Here is a 14,421-nt window from a genome sequence, read left to right on the forward strand (position 1 = left end):
TCACAAAGTAAACTGCTCCGTATGTAGAGCAATCCCGCCCACATCCATACCCATTGTCAGACGTCAAACCCAATCTCGCCACTGCATTCTGTGCATCTCTCGTTAAGCTCTCTGGGCCACTAGCACAGACCGTGACTCCCCCACCCAAGCCCATTAATTTCTGGCTTTCATCACATTGCATGTCGATCGAATCTTCCTTTTCACATGATGAAGGAAAACTGATGAAGTCCCTGAGAAGATTATGGACAGCCGGACGCGAAAGTGTGACGATGGAGTTGGGGATATGAAGCACCGCTTCTGGATCGCAAGCCTGAGAGCACGTTATGAAAATAGAAATGTGCAGATCTACGGTGCTATTCGACGCTGCCGTGGTAATATCTATCAGCATCGGTGCAAACCATTCTATTTGTGCAAATAGATCAGAATGATGTAACGCCCGTAGTCAAAAATGAAATACCAAAAGATCTGATGCACCAAGTGAACTCAATTCTCCTCGTTCGTTCTCCCTGACTGCGGCCTAGTCTGACACACCTGCCGACGATGTCGTCCAGCAGACCGAGAGTGAATGTAACACCAGACCCGCCGGCTATAAGAAACACGCTTTCGTACAGACCTAGATCAACGCTTGACCCTCCATAAGGACCATCCAGTATGACTTGAACGAAAGCACCCGAGTCGCCCTCTAACGTGTTATTGATTCATAAATGTTCTTGTTCCCTCCGAGTATATCTATTCATTGCCCGCGTCCAGTCTCCATCATTTCGTGCAGCGAGAAAGAATCCAGGTGAGGAAAGGCAAGAATGGGAAGGGGGTGCCGAGAGAATAGTGAGGGGATGTGATTCAAAAACTCTGTTGGAGAAGAGAACGCGCAGTCTGACATGCTGGCCAGCAAGCCAGCCATCGTCGCAATTGTGAACGCGGATCTACAAAAGATGTTGTCAACAGTCTATCAAATAACGCTCGAACATTTGTTATACCATAGTCATGTGAGTGTCCTGTGCAGTAAGTGTGGCAGCCTTGATTCGATAGCGAAATAGGCGCAATAAAATATCTGCACCACGAAATGCAAGAGGAGGGAATATCCACGGCGATGCATACGACGTATGGTAGCACATAGCAACAACGAATGCCACGCATGTCAATATGCTGCAAGAAATATTAGCTGTGGTACGATGCGAAGCAACGAAACTTACTGTATGATGAAGAAACACTCATAAAACAGTCTCCTGACTGGCCTCAAAGACGTAAGGACGATGATGCAGAGGAGGGCCAGCGAAGCCACTCCCAAAGTCTCTTTCTGCGGACCAAGAATTGCAAGTCCATACTGTAGGCGGTTGCGGATCCACAGGAACCCATGAACGCATGCGGCAAGAAACATAGCTCTTTGTAAGCACGCTGGCTTACCTGAGTTCTCATAATCAGTACATATACCGTCGCTGATACTGAAAGCTAAGCTTTCAGTATTTCACCTTTTGGTGTAACGGTTATGCGTGGCGGCGGTCTGACCATGTTACATATACTGAAAGCTTAGGGTTTGCAGGAGGTCGGGCGTTCCAACCCGCTCCGGGTCAAATTCCAAGGTTCGCCCTTGGGGTGGACATATGTACCCTCCCGTTTCGGATAGAAACTCCCACACAAACCACAGTGCCTAAGCGATTGGGAGCAGGACTGGTGGGGGAGGAAAAAAAAGATCTGATAATGTGGGAGGGTGTAAGCACGCTGGCTTACCTGAGTTCTCATAATCAGTACATATACCGTCGCTGATACTGAAAGCTAAGCTTTCAGTATTTCACCTTTTGGTGTAACGGTTATGCGTGGCGGCGGTCTGACCATGTTACACTCTTCCCGCCATCCTATGTATAAAGTTCAGTTTCTCGTAGCCATTCCCTGGTCCTAACAATAAGGATAGAATCGAGTTTTTTGTTGCGAACAAAAAGACTGTGCGAGAGCGAGAAATCCTAAATGGCCCAAATAAGTTCCTCTCGTGCGTCAACGGATTGACTGACTCACCAGCTCTGTTCGGATTAGAAATAAGAGGTGCATCCTTTATGATGCAGACGAGTACAGCTGTGAGGTATGCCGATAAAACTATAACTGAATAAGTTACAAAGTGTCAGTTTTTCCTATCAGTAACAAACACCCTCGATGCGCACTTTGTCCAACATTAAGCCCAAGCTTCGGAGGAGACCAGTACGTCGGTGAGATAAGAGCATTCCAAGCTCCAATCAATCTGCGACCTCTTCGACGGGTAGTAGGCGGTGGCTCCTTATCATCGGAATGGGCAGACTGATATCATACGGTCTCTGAGATTCCAGTGATTCCCTTGAGGGGACGCCCATGTCTCAGACCAAGAACAACACTTGGAATAGAAACGGCCACAGCCAGTGTGACGCCAGAGCACCAGATTATGGTGAATTTAATTTGCCATTGGGGATCTTCGACGTATGAGCTGTCAATTCATGCATGCGTTTTCAGTATGCAGGATGAGATTTTTCGAATATACTTGTAAATTTGGAAGCTGCTTGGAACGACCGGAGCAGCCATGTTGTTCGAGTTGAGGCCTAGTAGGAGGTAGCAATAATCACTTTCCGGTGCCGGGTGCGCAGCAGCAACCCAGGATGAAGTGCCTGGTATTGATTGATAAGTCAAGATAACATTTTCACTCCTCATCAAGATAATGAACACGTACTACGGGCTGCGTGGTTTGACGATCACAGTCATGTCAGCAAGTCCATATATATATTCACATCGAGGATACCAATATAAGGTGCTTTGAATGTTACACAAAATGTAAAAACAAAATACTTCAAACTTAGCTTGAGATTTGGCGCTGGGGGTCGATGCTGACAAGACTCTGGAACTCCTGCCTGGCACCGTTGACTTTCCTATTTCTCATGCTGTGTTCTACCACCAATCGTACACCTGCTCGTGCCCTCACGCCTACTCATGGTAAGTAGTGTCATGTTTGTGTTGTTAGAAAGCATATCCAAGTTATCCGCATCATACACTGTATCCTAGCTTGGCATGCCTGACGATAACCAAGAGGTCAATACTTTGTAGTCATTCCATACTTACAAAAAGGAACGTGCATAGATTTAATGCACATGCGTGACACCGCCAAACCTTCCAAAGAGCGTTTCTCCCACTCCGAGCCCCACCACAAGAGAGAATATGAAACCTAGTTGGAACGTCCTGTTCACGCCCAGCACATCAACAACTCGACGAACAAAAAGAGCGATGCGACTTACATAACCGTCAACATGAAGAAGTAATTCAGCAGCGTCTGCGCTGCAAACATGACCCCACGTGAGATATCATGCGCGGGGATAAAGGGTGGAGTGAAGCGCTTTATGAATCCAATGGGATATGACCGAGTTGGTAGAGTATTGAGTTTGTCCGACGCAATGATAATCGCCCTGATCATGCGTAAGAACTATAATATGTGAAAGAAGGCAAAGGACGTACTGTTGGCTCCAGTGGAATTCCATTACTCCTCGGCAAGCTGCTATCCAGCGCTCGATCACCGCCAACATAAACAGTACGATACATGTGCCAACCATGGTTCCCGAGGTCTCAGGAACCCAGCCAAGGAACCAAACTGTATACAGGCCTGTTAGAAGAGCTCATTTTATGTAGTTGAGAAGATATAACCTACGAGTGTCTCCTGGCGCAAAGTGCAGATACGAGAGCATGTTCCCTACGGCAAGAGTCATGCCATCATCCATGGACATGACCATGCCATTGTCTGCGAGACAGATTTGACTCAAACAGGAGAGATAGAGCGCCAATAATTGCCAGCTCATCTTAGGCGTTCGCAGGTGTGCGCAGTAAGCCAAGAAGGTGTTCCGACAGCCAACTTGACTATCCGTGGGAACTACCTTCCCCTAGCGGAATGACGGCCGAGGGGTAGAGTTGATTCTTCCTGAACTGCCAGTAGGCGGTAGATAGAGCTCGAGGATGAGATCATTGGCCAGATTGTCGCAATAGGGTGGAAAAAACAGGATGTCAAGACGTAGACAAATTGGACGAACTACACTTTCGCTCATATTGATCTACGTCGTGACAATCCTGAGGCACACCGTGATCTGGCTTCTGTTCCGTTTCAGTGTACAATGCTTGTCAATATGCAATGTATGGATGTCGAGTGCACGGTTTCGAGTTGACTTGATGTGCAAGAGGTGTCGCAAAGGTCGCAGTTGTGTTGTTGGGCAGGTCGACAGAAGTGCAACTTTATCACGATGGTCCATTTTCTCCCAAGTAAGTCGTATGTCTTGTGCGCAGTTGAGGACCTGTAACACTCTGCGCGAATTTGGCAGAGCTTCGAGCTGCAAGAAGTCGAAGGAGATGCAAAACTGGTGGGAATTGAAAGAGTGAGGCATTTTGGCGCATCGTGGGAATGTTTGGGTTGCGCTATTTGGATATAATTGGAATAGAACCCTAACGCCACAGGGGCTCCAGATGTTCCGAGACCTCCGTTCCGCACATCCGCAATTATATTGGCATCAACATCGTATAAAACGAAACATGGCAAGCTGGTTATTACTGCTCACTCGAAATCTTCATTGCACACTCTTGAAACAAGTCTTTATCGATAAATCTCACCTCCCAAGTCAACAATGAACCAAGTCCACAACATCACCATCACATTTATGGATTTCCCTGCCGAATTACTGTTGCACATTCTTGGTCACCTAGACGTATACGATCTAGTCCGAGCACGCAAAGTACGTCTCTTTCAAAATGCCCAAATCGCTACTAATGCAGAATCCCCAGATATGCAGTGATCTTCGACAACTCATTGACTCTTCCTCGGAGCTTCAATACTTGATCGATGTTCGATACTTCAATGCAATTCCACCCTCGTTGCCTGGCTGCGACTTCGCCATTGCAACACGTCGCCAATTGCTTCAAAAAAGCGAAACTGCGTGGCAGAGAGCCGAATACTCTCAAAGAAATTCCACTACGATGTCTTACTCTCCCGACAACTACCGTTGGTCGTGTGGCATTCTTGGAATCCCAGCGAAATCTCTCCAACAACTCAAGTTCGTCCAGCCCTCACTGTCAGATGGCGACACCCACACCATCGACTTGCGACAACGCATTTGCAAAATTGACAGCACAGCATTCGAGGGTTACAGTTTTTCGCCCACACAGGACCTTGTGGTTATCCTTTCCAGAACAACTCGTGGGTGAGTATCTTCTTGCATATGACGATGGGCTATATTGACGGCAACAGAGAGAGTCATGCATATGACGTCACTTTCAGATCATTGTCTGAGGACAAACCCCATCCTGATGCTGCATCCCCCCTCGTGAAAGCACTGGACAATCAAATCCATCCACAACTCTTTGACTCCCCCTACACGCAAACTATGATCTTCGGAGACTATTATGGCTTGTTCTGCAAATATGCTCACAAAGCAGATGGTGAGCTGGTCGATTTTTTGCAAATTTGGAACTGGAAGTCCAAGGAAGCTTCTCAGGTGGGTCAAAGTCTCCTGTTTTGCTATGACTTACGACCAAGTTGAACTTGCAGTGCCTTCAAACCTTTGACGTGGATCGCGGAACGACGAATTTCAGTTTTCTAACGAACGATAGATTCCTCGTCGCCAGCGCGACGGAACTCATGTTGTTCTCCCTCGAGACTATCGATTCGGTCAACGCCATCCGGCTCGTTGGCAAATTCTCCTTCCCTGCATTGAGGGATCCCTTCATCTTTCACTACATCACCTTCAGTCCTATTCCATTCCACGCCAGCACTCATAATCAACTCATCGCTATCAACATGTGTATGTCGGCGCCTACGACCACCAAATCTCCGTATTTCACCTTCTATATCGAGCGCAACACCCTTTTGGAGCTCGAATCTACCTACATCAGCCGTTATGGAGAAGCAAGCCAGGATTCTCCTAGTCTGCCTTGGTCCGCCTGGGGCTCAAAGAACACCCGGTTCTTCGAGAATGCCAACAGCTCCTGCACACACCGCATTTTCGGATTCCGTAGTGCGGATTTGGTTGGTGACCTTGTCTCTCGCGATGGGGTGCTACAGTCACGACCATTGCGCATCCGCGACTTTAACCCTCATAGGGTGACGGACTTCAAGGCTGGGAACATCGCTACATCGCACCAACGACTTGTCGAAGGTGAATCACCAAACTCGACCCTTTTCTTGGATCCACTAGGGCCTGGTCTCCCATATATCGAGACGATTTCCCAGGAAAAGTTCCTTGCGAATGATATGACCGTGGAAGCAAACAGGATAACGTTGTTATCCCTCAAAGTGAGTCGTCATCGGATACTGATTGTGGACATGGCACTTATTCAAACGCAGGGAAGCAGTATGCATAATGTTTCACAGAGCATCGAAATGCTTGATTTCGAGTAATCATTTACTACACCGAAACTGTTCAAGATACTTCAGCATTTTAATATATCTGATTGGTTCATACTCAATGGACTCTGTGAGATGCGCATCGTGTTGCTATCGCATCAACATTATCTCATCGTCCTGGTCCTCATAGACTGTTTCAATATTGACAGTTTGACCTGACAAGAACGTGCTTTACTAATCGTCGAGTGCGTGTTTTTGGTCACTCCAACTGGAACTTATACGCAAGAGTCACAGCCTTGGACTTCGCCAGATGAGGAGTGTACCCAAGGGGAGTCAAGGACGGTGGTGGCTTGCGGCATGTTTGTCATCTGGTACCGCCGCGGCCGTAATAGACTTCTCATACTTGGTCCCGTTGGTTATCTCATAACACTTTTTGAAGATGGGAGCATCACATATGATACCCCAGGGTCACAGAACGTTATGGTCTCTAAGTGCTGTAGTATGATTGGGGCTGTGAGAAATCACTATATGAATAAGAGTCCGTACATACGACACCCGCACTCTATACCAATCGCTTGGAGTCTTCTGAGTCGCTACTCGGGCTCTTGCTTTCCATGACCTCTTTGGTATCTTTTTGAATCACATCAGCAACACTCTGCGCCTCCTTCTTCACTTCCTGTCCCCATCCCATAGCTTTTAGGTTAAGCCCCGTCCCTTGTTCAATGCTCTCCACAATACTCTTCACACCTTTATTAACCGAGTCTCGTCCAACACCAGCACTTTCTTTTGCGCGCTCCCAGGCTATGCCGCTGTGTGCAATAGAGGTTCTTCTAATTTCTCCAAAGCGAGGAACATACCGATCTTCGAGCTCCCTGCCATACGCACCGACCCGAGAAGCGGTACCGGGAAGGAAATATGCGAATGCGCCAATTAGGGCTGTGGGAGGGAGAAGGATACGTGTAGGGAGTCCGCGCGAGCGAGTGAGGACCGACGTCGTTAGGGCAGAAATTCCGGTATAGAGCAGTCCGGGATTTAAGGGCTCTGTAGGATCGCGGAAGGATTTTATGCGAGCTGTTCACGGTTCAACGGTCAATGAGGGGGTAGTAGTCGTTAAAACGATGACTCACTCTCCACCTTCTCTTCAACAGAGATCCACCGGTCTATGATACCTTGCGCTTTGGAGTGGACGCCGGTATAATAACCCGTGATCTCCCGCCGCACCATTCCGATCTGCTTCTCTAATGCTGACGGGGTGTCGAGTAGAATGAGTTCGGGTATGGGTGTAGGGTATATGGAGAGCTATATGATGTTACTGATTCAGATAATGACGTGCTGTAGGAGAAGTAGATACCTTCGTCTGGCCAGAGCTCGAGGTCCAAGATCCCGAACCTTCAGCTGCATTTGCAACTACGCCCGCCTCTGCAGTCATTGCAGTAATTTCCTAGAGAGTACATTGAATGTGAGTGTGTTTGACGTCTCATTTAAAAACAAACCTTTACGTTTGGTCAGGAAACAGTATATGTCAAATACCGAATGGATGTTCACGCGGACGGCAGTGGCGAGAGGTGAAGGGGGCGTGGGAAACACATTTTGTGCAGAGTCAAAATACTGCTCGACTGTCCCGAAGCCTATCACGAGTTGCTGCAGGTAAGCATGGGTTATGTTTCTCAAGGATTCATACGCTGATAGTCGTCTGTAGGAAATAAATGAAGTCGAAAACCTGCTGTCACCGTCAACTCCTTGACACCTTTGTTTGAGACTCGCCTGAAATTACGGACTCAAATGCCACTCTCATGAGTCTCAGTCCTATTTACCTCTCCGTTCATGCAACGGTGAGGGACAAGCCCGCCTTCACCACTTCATTCGCCTCACCATCCCTACCTCGGTCCCGATCTAGTACGTCGTCATAAATAGTCTGTGTGGCCTTGTATCTTTTTCCAGGCTTCCTCCTACACTGAAATCTCGAGACCGTTTTGTCATCCCCGGGAAGTTTACGGCCGCGGTTTCTTCGGAGAATACTATGCATAATTCGTGCCCACCGAAACCACCAGTTGCTCATGCGGAGAACCACGTCAAACACGAGAGTATATACTATGCAAGCCCTCTATTTACCCGCCAATGTATTCATTTGCGCGAAGTATCTCGTCACCTCACATCCAGCGAAATCATGGGTACGGAGAGAGGAATCATTGCATTGATTACATTTTTTTAGAGAATCCGATGCATTCAAGAAGAGAATATAGAGAAATGATGAGGAAGACATCAAAGGGATAATAGAGGAAGTAGAGGGGAGGGGGGGGGGGTATGGCAAGAGAGGAGGGATGAGTAGGAGAGGGAAGAAGACGCCAAAGAGTGGGAGTTGAGTGGAGGGTTTGTTACATATCAAATCAGCGTGGACGCCATCTCGTGACCTAAACGCATGAGTTACGATGACATTACCTCTGTCAAGGGTCGCGTCTTGCAGCCAGGGCTGACCTTCTGGCGTATCTTGAAATTTTCAGTCCTTTTCATTCACCCATCTCTTCTGAAGACTCCATCCACCTAATCGAACCGATCATGAGGGATATGCATATGGTTCAATACCACAAAGCTTTCGAGTTGTCAGACGCCTGGGGAAGTCTCATAGTAGTGGACGATGCCAAGGGACATATGGCGCGACTTCATTGAGGTAGTTTTGCTATATAGACGGATGTTATGTAAGCCTTCGACTGTTAACTTAGCCTCTTTCAGGCTGCTTTCATGTCATGATCACGTATCAAAGCCATATTCTCGCCTGCGAAGAAGCGTACGCCGGAAACGGCCGGGTTGATCACAGCCTGTATAAACGTGAGTCCCTCTAAGGGGGCTGTGTTTTCCAAACTAATGGTGTTTCGAACTTCAAAAACAGGAATTAAGGACCGACACAATGGGCACATGCGAGCGTCCAAATCAACTTTGTGTCGATCAAATCTAATCATATAGGGCTATAGGTCTAAATTGAGTACTCATGGCTATGTTCTCAGGCTCAGATAAGAAAAGCTGTATGGTGCGCGCCCGAAACGTGTTTCTTTGCCACTCGAACGAAAGCACCCTCCATGGAACTTTCGGCTGAGGATGTCCAAGTCGCAGCGGCCTGGAATTTGCGTTACTTAGCAGTACGTCGTAATACGAGGGCAAGATATTAACAGATACTCATCATGCACGACCACCAGTGTACATGCCGTGCGTGCCGTCTGAACTGCTTCTCCCTCCTCTTGTTCTGACTCAACATCTCAGTGACGCTGGCTACATTTTGGGTAGGCTTGTCCCAATCTATTCCCGTTTGCCATTAAACCTGTCTATCCAGACCTATGACTACATTAGTTTGCTTCACGAAGAGGCAAGTCGTGCGCTTGTTCCACTACACGCCCCGCTTTGGATACTAATAACATGCTGTTCAAAGTGGACATTCCTTCTTCAGTCACGCTGGACTAAGCTGAAAGCCCTTTATATCGTTGCACGATATATCCCCTTCTTCTTCATCGCCACGGACCTATATAGTGCGTTCATTCCAAGCAGTGAGCATAGATAAACTGACATGTTGTATTTCAGTGATCTTCACCCCGAACGAGAACCCAGATGTATGTGAGACTTGCCCACCGATGAATAACGCTTACTGCATGAATTTGCCAGAAATGCCGGATGTTAATCGATATTTACTCATGTGCGTGCACGCTATATGTGACTGCACTTCCTGGCCGAGGGCTGATCTTTCCTCTTATAGGTCTGGGAGTGATATCGCTCACTTGCTCTGAATGTATCTTTCCTTCCCCTCCCACATATACGTACTATTATCTAATTTATTCAGGCTTTTTTGTGCTCAGAACATATGCGCTTTGGAACAAAAATCGAAATTTACTTGTAACGATGATGTTCGCCCTGTTTGTGAGTTTCATGCCACCCTGACCACACCCACTCTCGTGGTTGAAACGTTTATGAATCAATCAGTCTACCATCATATTATTCATCGGTATTTGGTTTACGAGTATTGCTACCTCTGATGGTTTGTAATCTCACCTCACCTTCCCCACTACCATTCGTACGTATTCACTCCACTTTCACAGTCACGACTAGCACGATCCCAGGCATTGTAGGCTGCTACCGAAGCTCGCGCAGCATCTATTTCTTCATGCCGTTTCTTCTCTTGTTTATGTTCGCACTGGGTATGTCGCCGCGAACCAGAAACATACATTACAGACACGCGCTGACCACGCTCTCCCCAGGATTGGCCTTCCTCACGCTCATACGTGTCATACAGAGCTGGCGGACAGCCAGGAGCCCTCTGCGTGCCATCCTGGTGAAGCATAATATGTTCTACTATGCATGTAGTCTATGTGAGTCAGGGTTCAAACATATTTCCGTGCTTATCAGTGATGATTATTGTTCCGAAAGTTCTCTCGGCCGTGAACGTCCTCATACCAGTGCTGTTTTCCTATGTTGTGAGTAAACCCCCATACCCTTCAGTATGATTGAATCGTTGATATCCCAACACCCAGTCCGCATATTACTCCGTCCTCGAACAGTATGCACTTCCAACCTCCGTCGAGAATTCGCGCTAACAATACCCTGAAAACCTTATAGTTTGCAAGTCCTTGTCCTTGCGATCCTAGCCACGCGCATGCATCTCAAACTTTGGCATAGCGACCAGCACGTGCACGACTCTAATGTCCTCTTATATATTCCCATGTCCAACATGTCACCTACAGACTGTATGGTATAACGTCTTATCGTGTGGCTTATTTGACGTTGGTGGACCGAAGTCTGCCTTTTTGGACTGCAAGATGACTGATCTGGGTGGCTTGGTTGCGACCATAACTTTTTGGAATGATTTTTGTCAGGATAAAGCATTCGACGCAAGGAGATCAACCAAAATCTGAATGGCATGATGGTACTGGCAGCGCCGCGCCGTCACTTTCTAATCCTTCATAGACTGTATCGGGAGTCTGTTTCAGCTCTCAGTCTGAACTGCCACCAAGAGTTTTCTTCAATATCACGTCGACAAGGGCAAGACTCGTGGTCATTTAGACACTGCAAGCAATTATGACATGGGATGTGTGAATACTGACATACGTGGCATTCTTTGTCGCTATATGCTACCACACGTTGTATGCATCGCCATGGATATTCCTTCCCCTTGCATTTTATGCCGCAGATGTTTTATTGCGTCTATTCTGCTATCGAATCAAGGACGCCAACTTACTACACAAGACGCTCACATAACTTTGGTACGAGATAATTGAATGTTATTCGATAAACTGTTTGACTTCATCTTTCATAGATCCGCGTTCATAATTGTCACAGTGACGATGGCTGGCTTGCTGGCCAGCATATCTGACTGCGCATTTTCTTCTGCAACAAAGACAAAGTGTTTGAATCCCACGACTATTTCCTCGGCGCCACCTTCCTACTTGTGCCTATCCTCACCCAGGTTCCTTCTCGCTGCACAAAGCGATGGGACTGGACACGTGTGTCAAGGTAGACTGCAGTCAGGGGGTAACGAACTCAGAGAATCAAATTCATTTGGTACTCATCAGATCTTTCGGTATTTCAATTTTGACCATGTGCGTTACATCATCCTGATCTATTTACATAGGTCAGATAGAATGGTGTACTCTGATGCTGATGGATATTGCTACGGCAGCGTCTAATAGCACGATGACCTGCACATCCCTATTTTCGTAACGTATCTTTGCGATCGAGAAGCGGTCATATCGATATCCCCAACTCCGTCGTCTCATTCTCACGTCAGAATCTTCTCAAGGACTTCATCAGTCTTCCGCTATCATCTGAAAGGGAACAATCGAGTGTGCTAAAAGTCAGATATTACTGAGATTGGGTGGGAGAGTCGCGGTCTGCGCTAGCGGCCCAGAGAGCTTGACGAGAAACGCGCAGAATGACCCTTGTCTGCCAGCGACGCTGGAACGCGGAAGTCTAAATCTGAATGTACTCAAATATTGCCAGTCCCGGACCCATGAGTCTCACTACCATCTAGTTATCCGTTAATGCAATAGTGAGGGTCAAGCTTGCATGCTTACCTCAGTCCCGATGTAGTATGTTAGGCTGTGTGTCCTTGGATCGTTTGTACCTCATAGCTGATTTCTCTTGTTTCATAGGGGCCAATGAAGACATGGTTTTGGCTCACGGACGTCACCTAAGTTGTAAGTAAGTTCGCTTTGTGTGACGCAGTCAAATCGTATACAGGTGCGTCTTTGACGCCTTATCCTCGTATTCTTCACAACTGGTCCTGCAGATTAAATACCTCAGTCTTGTTTTCTGGCAACATGCGCAGTTTCTGAGGTGCGACTTTAACACAACACACCAAGACCCAGATACTGACGTATGCATGTGCACACAGTATATATATCTCTTGAACTAAATGCATGAGTTACGATGGCATTGCCTGCCTGTCAAGGGTTGCGTCTCGCAACCAAAGCTGACCTTCTGCTGCGCCATGAATTTTTCGTTCCTTCCCGTACACTTATCTTCCAAATCGAACTGATAACAAGGAACACGCATATCGGTCGATACCGTAAAGTTTTAGAGTTATCGGAAGGGAGTCTCATAGTGGACAATGCCATGGAACATACATATGACGCGACTTCATTGAGGTGGTTTTGAAAGATAGCATGTTGAAACTCCGAAGCCTCGACTTGCTCTTCCCAATCACATCTGTCCCCTTACAGATTTCTATATCAATCTGCTTCATACGAAAACGTGTTGTGCTTCCTTTGGTCTGCTTTCATATATCATGATCATCATAGCGGTGCTATGATAGGAGAAGCGCGCGGCCAGTCCCCGAGTTCAACTTCGGGAGTTCCATGTAGAAAACAAAATTTTAGCTCCACCGTAATCCGAGGGTGTTTAGGTTTGTAACCAACGTGGTAGACCTATTCCAGACCTCAAAATCGATTTGGACTAAATTCGAGTTGCAGATGGGGGCCAATCAGACTGAACCGTTGAAAATTTAACTGTCCTAACTCGACCCAACGTAGATTGGAGTTTCCACCTTTCTCTCCATCGCATTGACGCTCATAACCCAATGATATCCACCTTCTGAAAAGACAACCAGATCCTCGAGTGAGTTCCTTTGTTCTTTTTTTTTCGTCATGCCCCTTTGACCAGAACTATCATGCAACCTCAACAGCTTATCCCGTCGCTCACCGGTGCACCTATCGCAGCTGCTTTCAATAGCTAATGCATTTCTCAGCGGTCGTGAGCTCTCTGGCGCAAGTCATGATCCCCAACTTTCTTTCATGGGCTCTTTAGTCCCATGATCAGCCACGTTGTTGATGAGTGGCAACTGTTCAAGGGAAAGGCGTTGGAATAGGGACTAATAGGCAGAGGGTGAGAGCGAAGAGGAGGTTCCGCGGTGTTTGGGTTGGGATTAGCCGAGCAAAGCGCAACGTTGTCAGAGCAGTCGGAGGCTGTAGCAGGTCAGGTCTTCGTTGTTCGCTGAGACTTTGATTTTAATGAGTAGTCGTGTACAGCAGGTTTCATCAGTGGCGTTGACATTTGTTGCCCGTCTTCATGCATATACTGCCCATGATGGTGACCTAGGTCTAGCGACTGGGTTGATTTCCCGTCTCCGTAGTAAGGGTGGCCCACTGTGTGTTTCTATGACTGATGGTGTTTCAAACTCTAAGCCTTCAAAGCAAGAATTAAGGACCGACACAATATTGAGCACATGCGAGTCAACTACAATGCGTCAATCAAATCTAATTATATAGAGCTGGGCGGTGCTGCAAATCGAGTAAGTACCCATGACTATGCTCTTGATCAGTCTAGCCCAACTACCATGATTCTCATCAACCTCCGTCCTGCACGGCTGATGTTATGTAAATCAACCAATCAGTGACACGTTCCACATGATCATCCAGCTAAGCATCATACTAGTGTCGCCAATATTTACACCCCCATCTCGACGGGTTTCTAGCTCATTCATAAGAGATAAGAAAAGCCCTGTATGATGTGCGCGCGAAACCTGTTTCTTTGCCACTCGAACGAAAGCAGATGGATTCTTCGGCTGATGATGCCCAAGTCGCAACGGCCTGGAATCTGTATTACCTAGCGGT

This window comes from Suillus fuscotomentosus (genome assembly GCF_016647785.1).
Source record: "Suillus fuscotomentosus strain FC203 chromosome Unknown F5891scaffold_147, whole genome shotgun sequence".
In the NCBI taxonomy this organism is placed as follows: Eukaryota; Fungi; Basidiomycota; class Agaricomycetes; order Boletales; family Suillaceae; genus Suillus; species Suillus fuscotomentosus.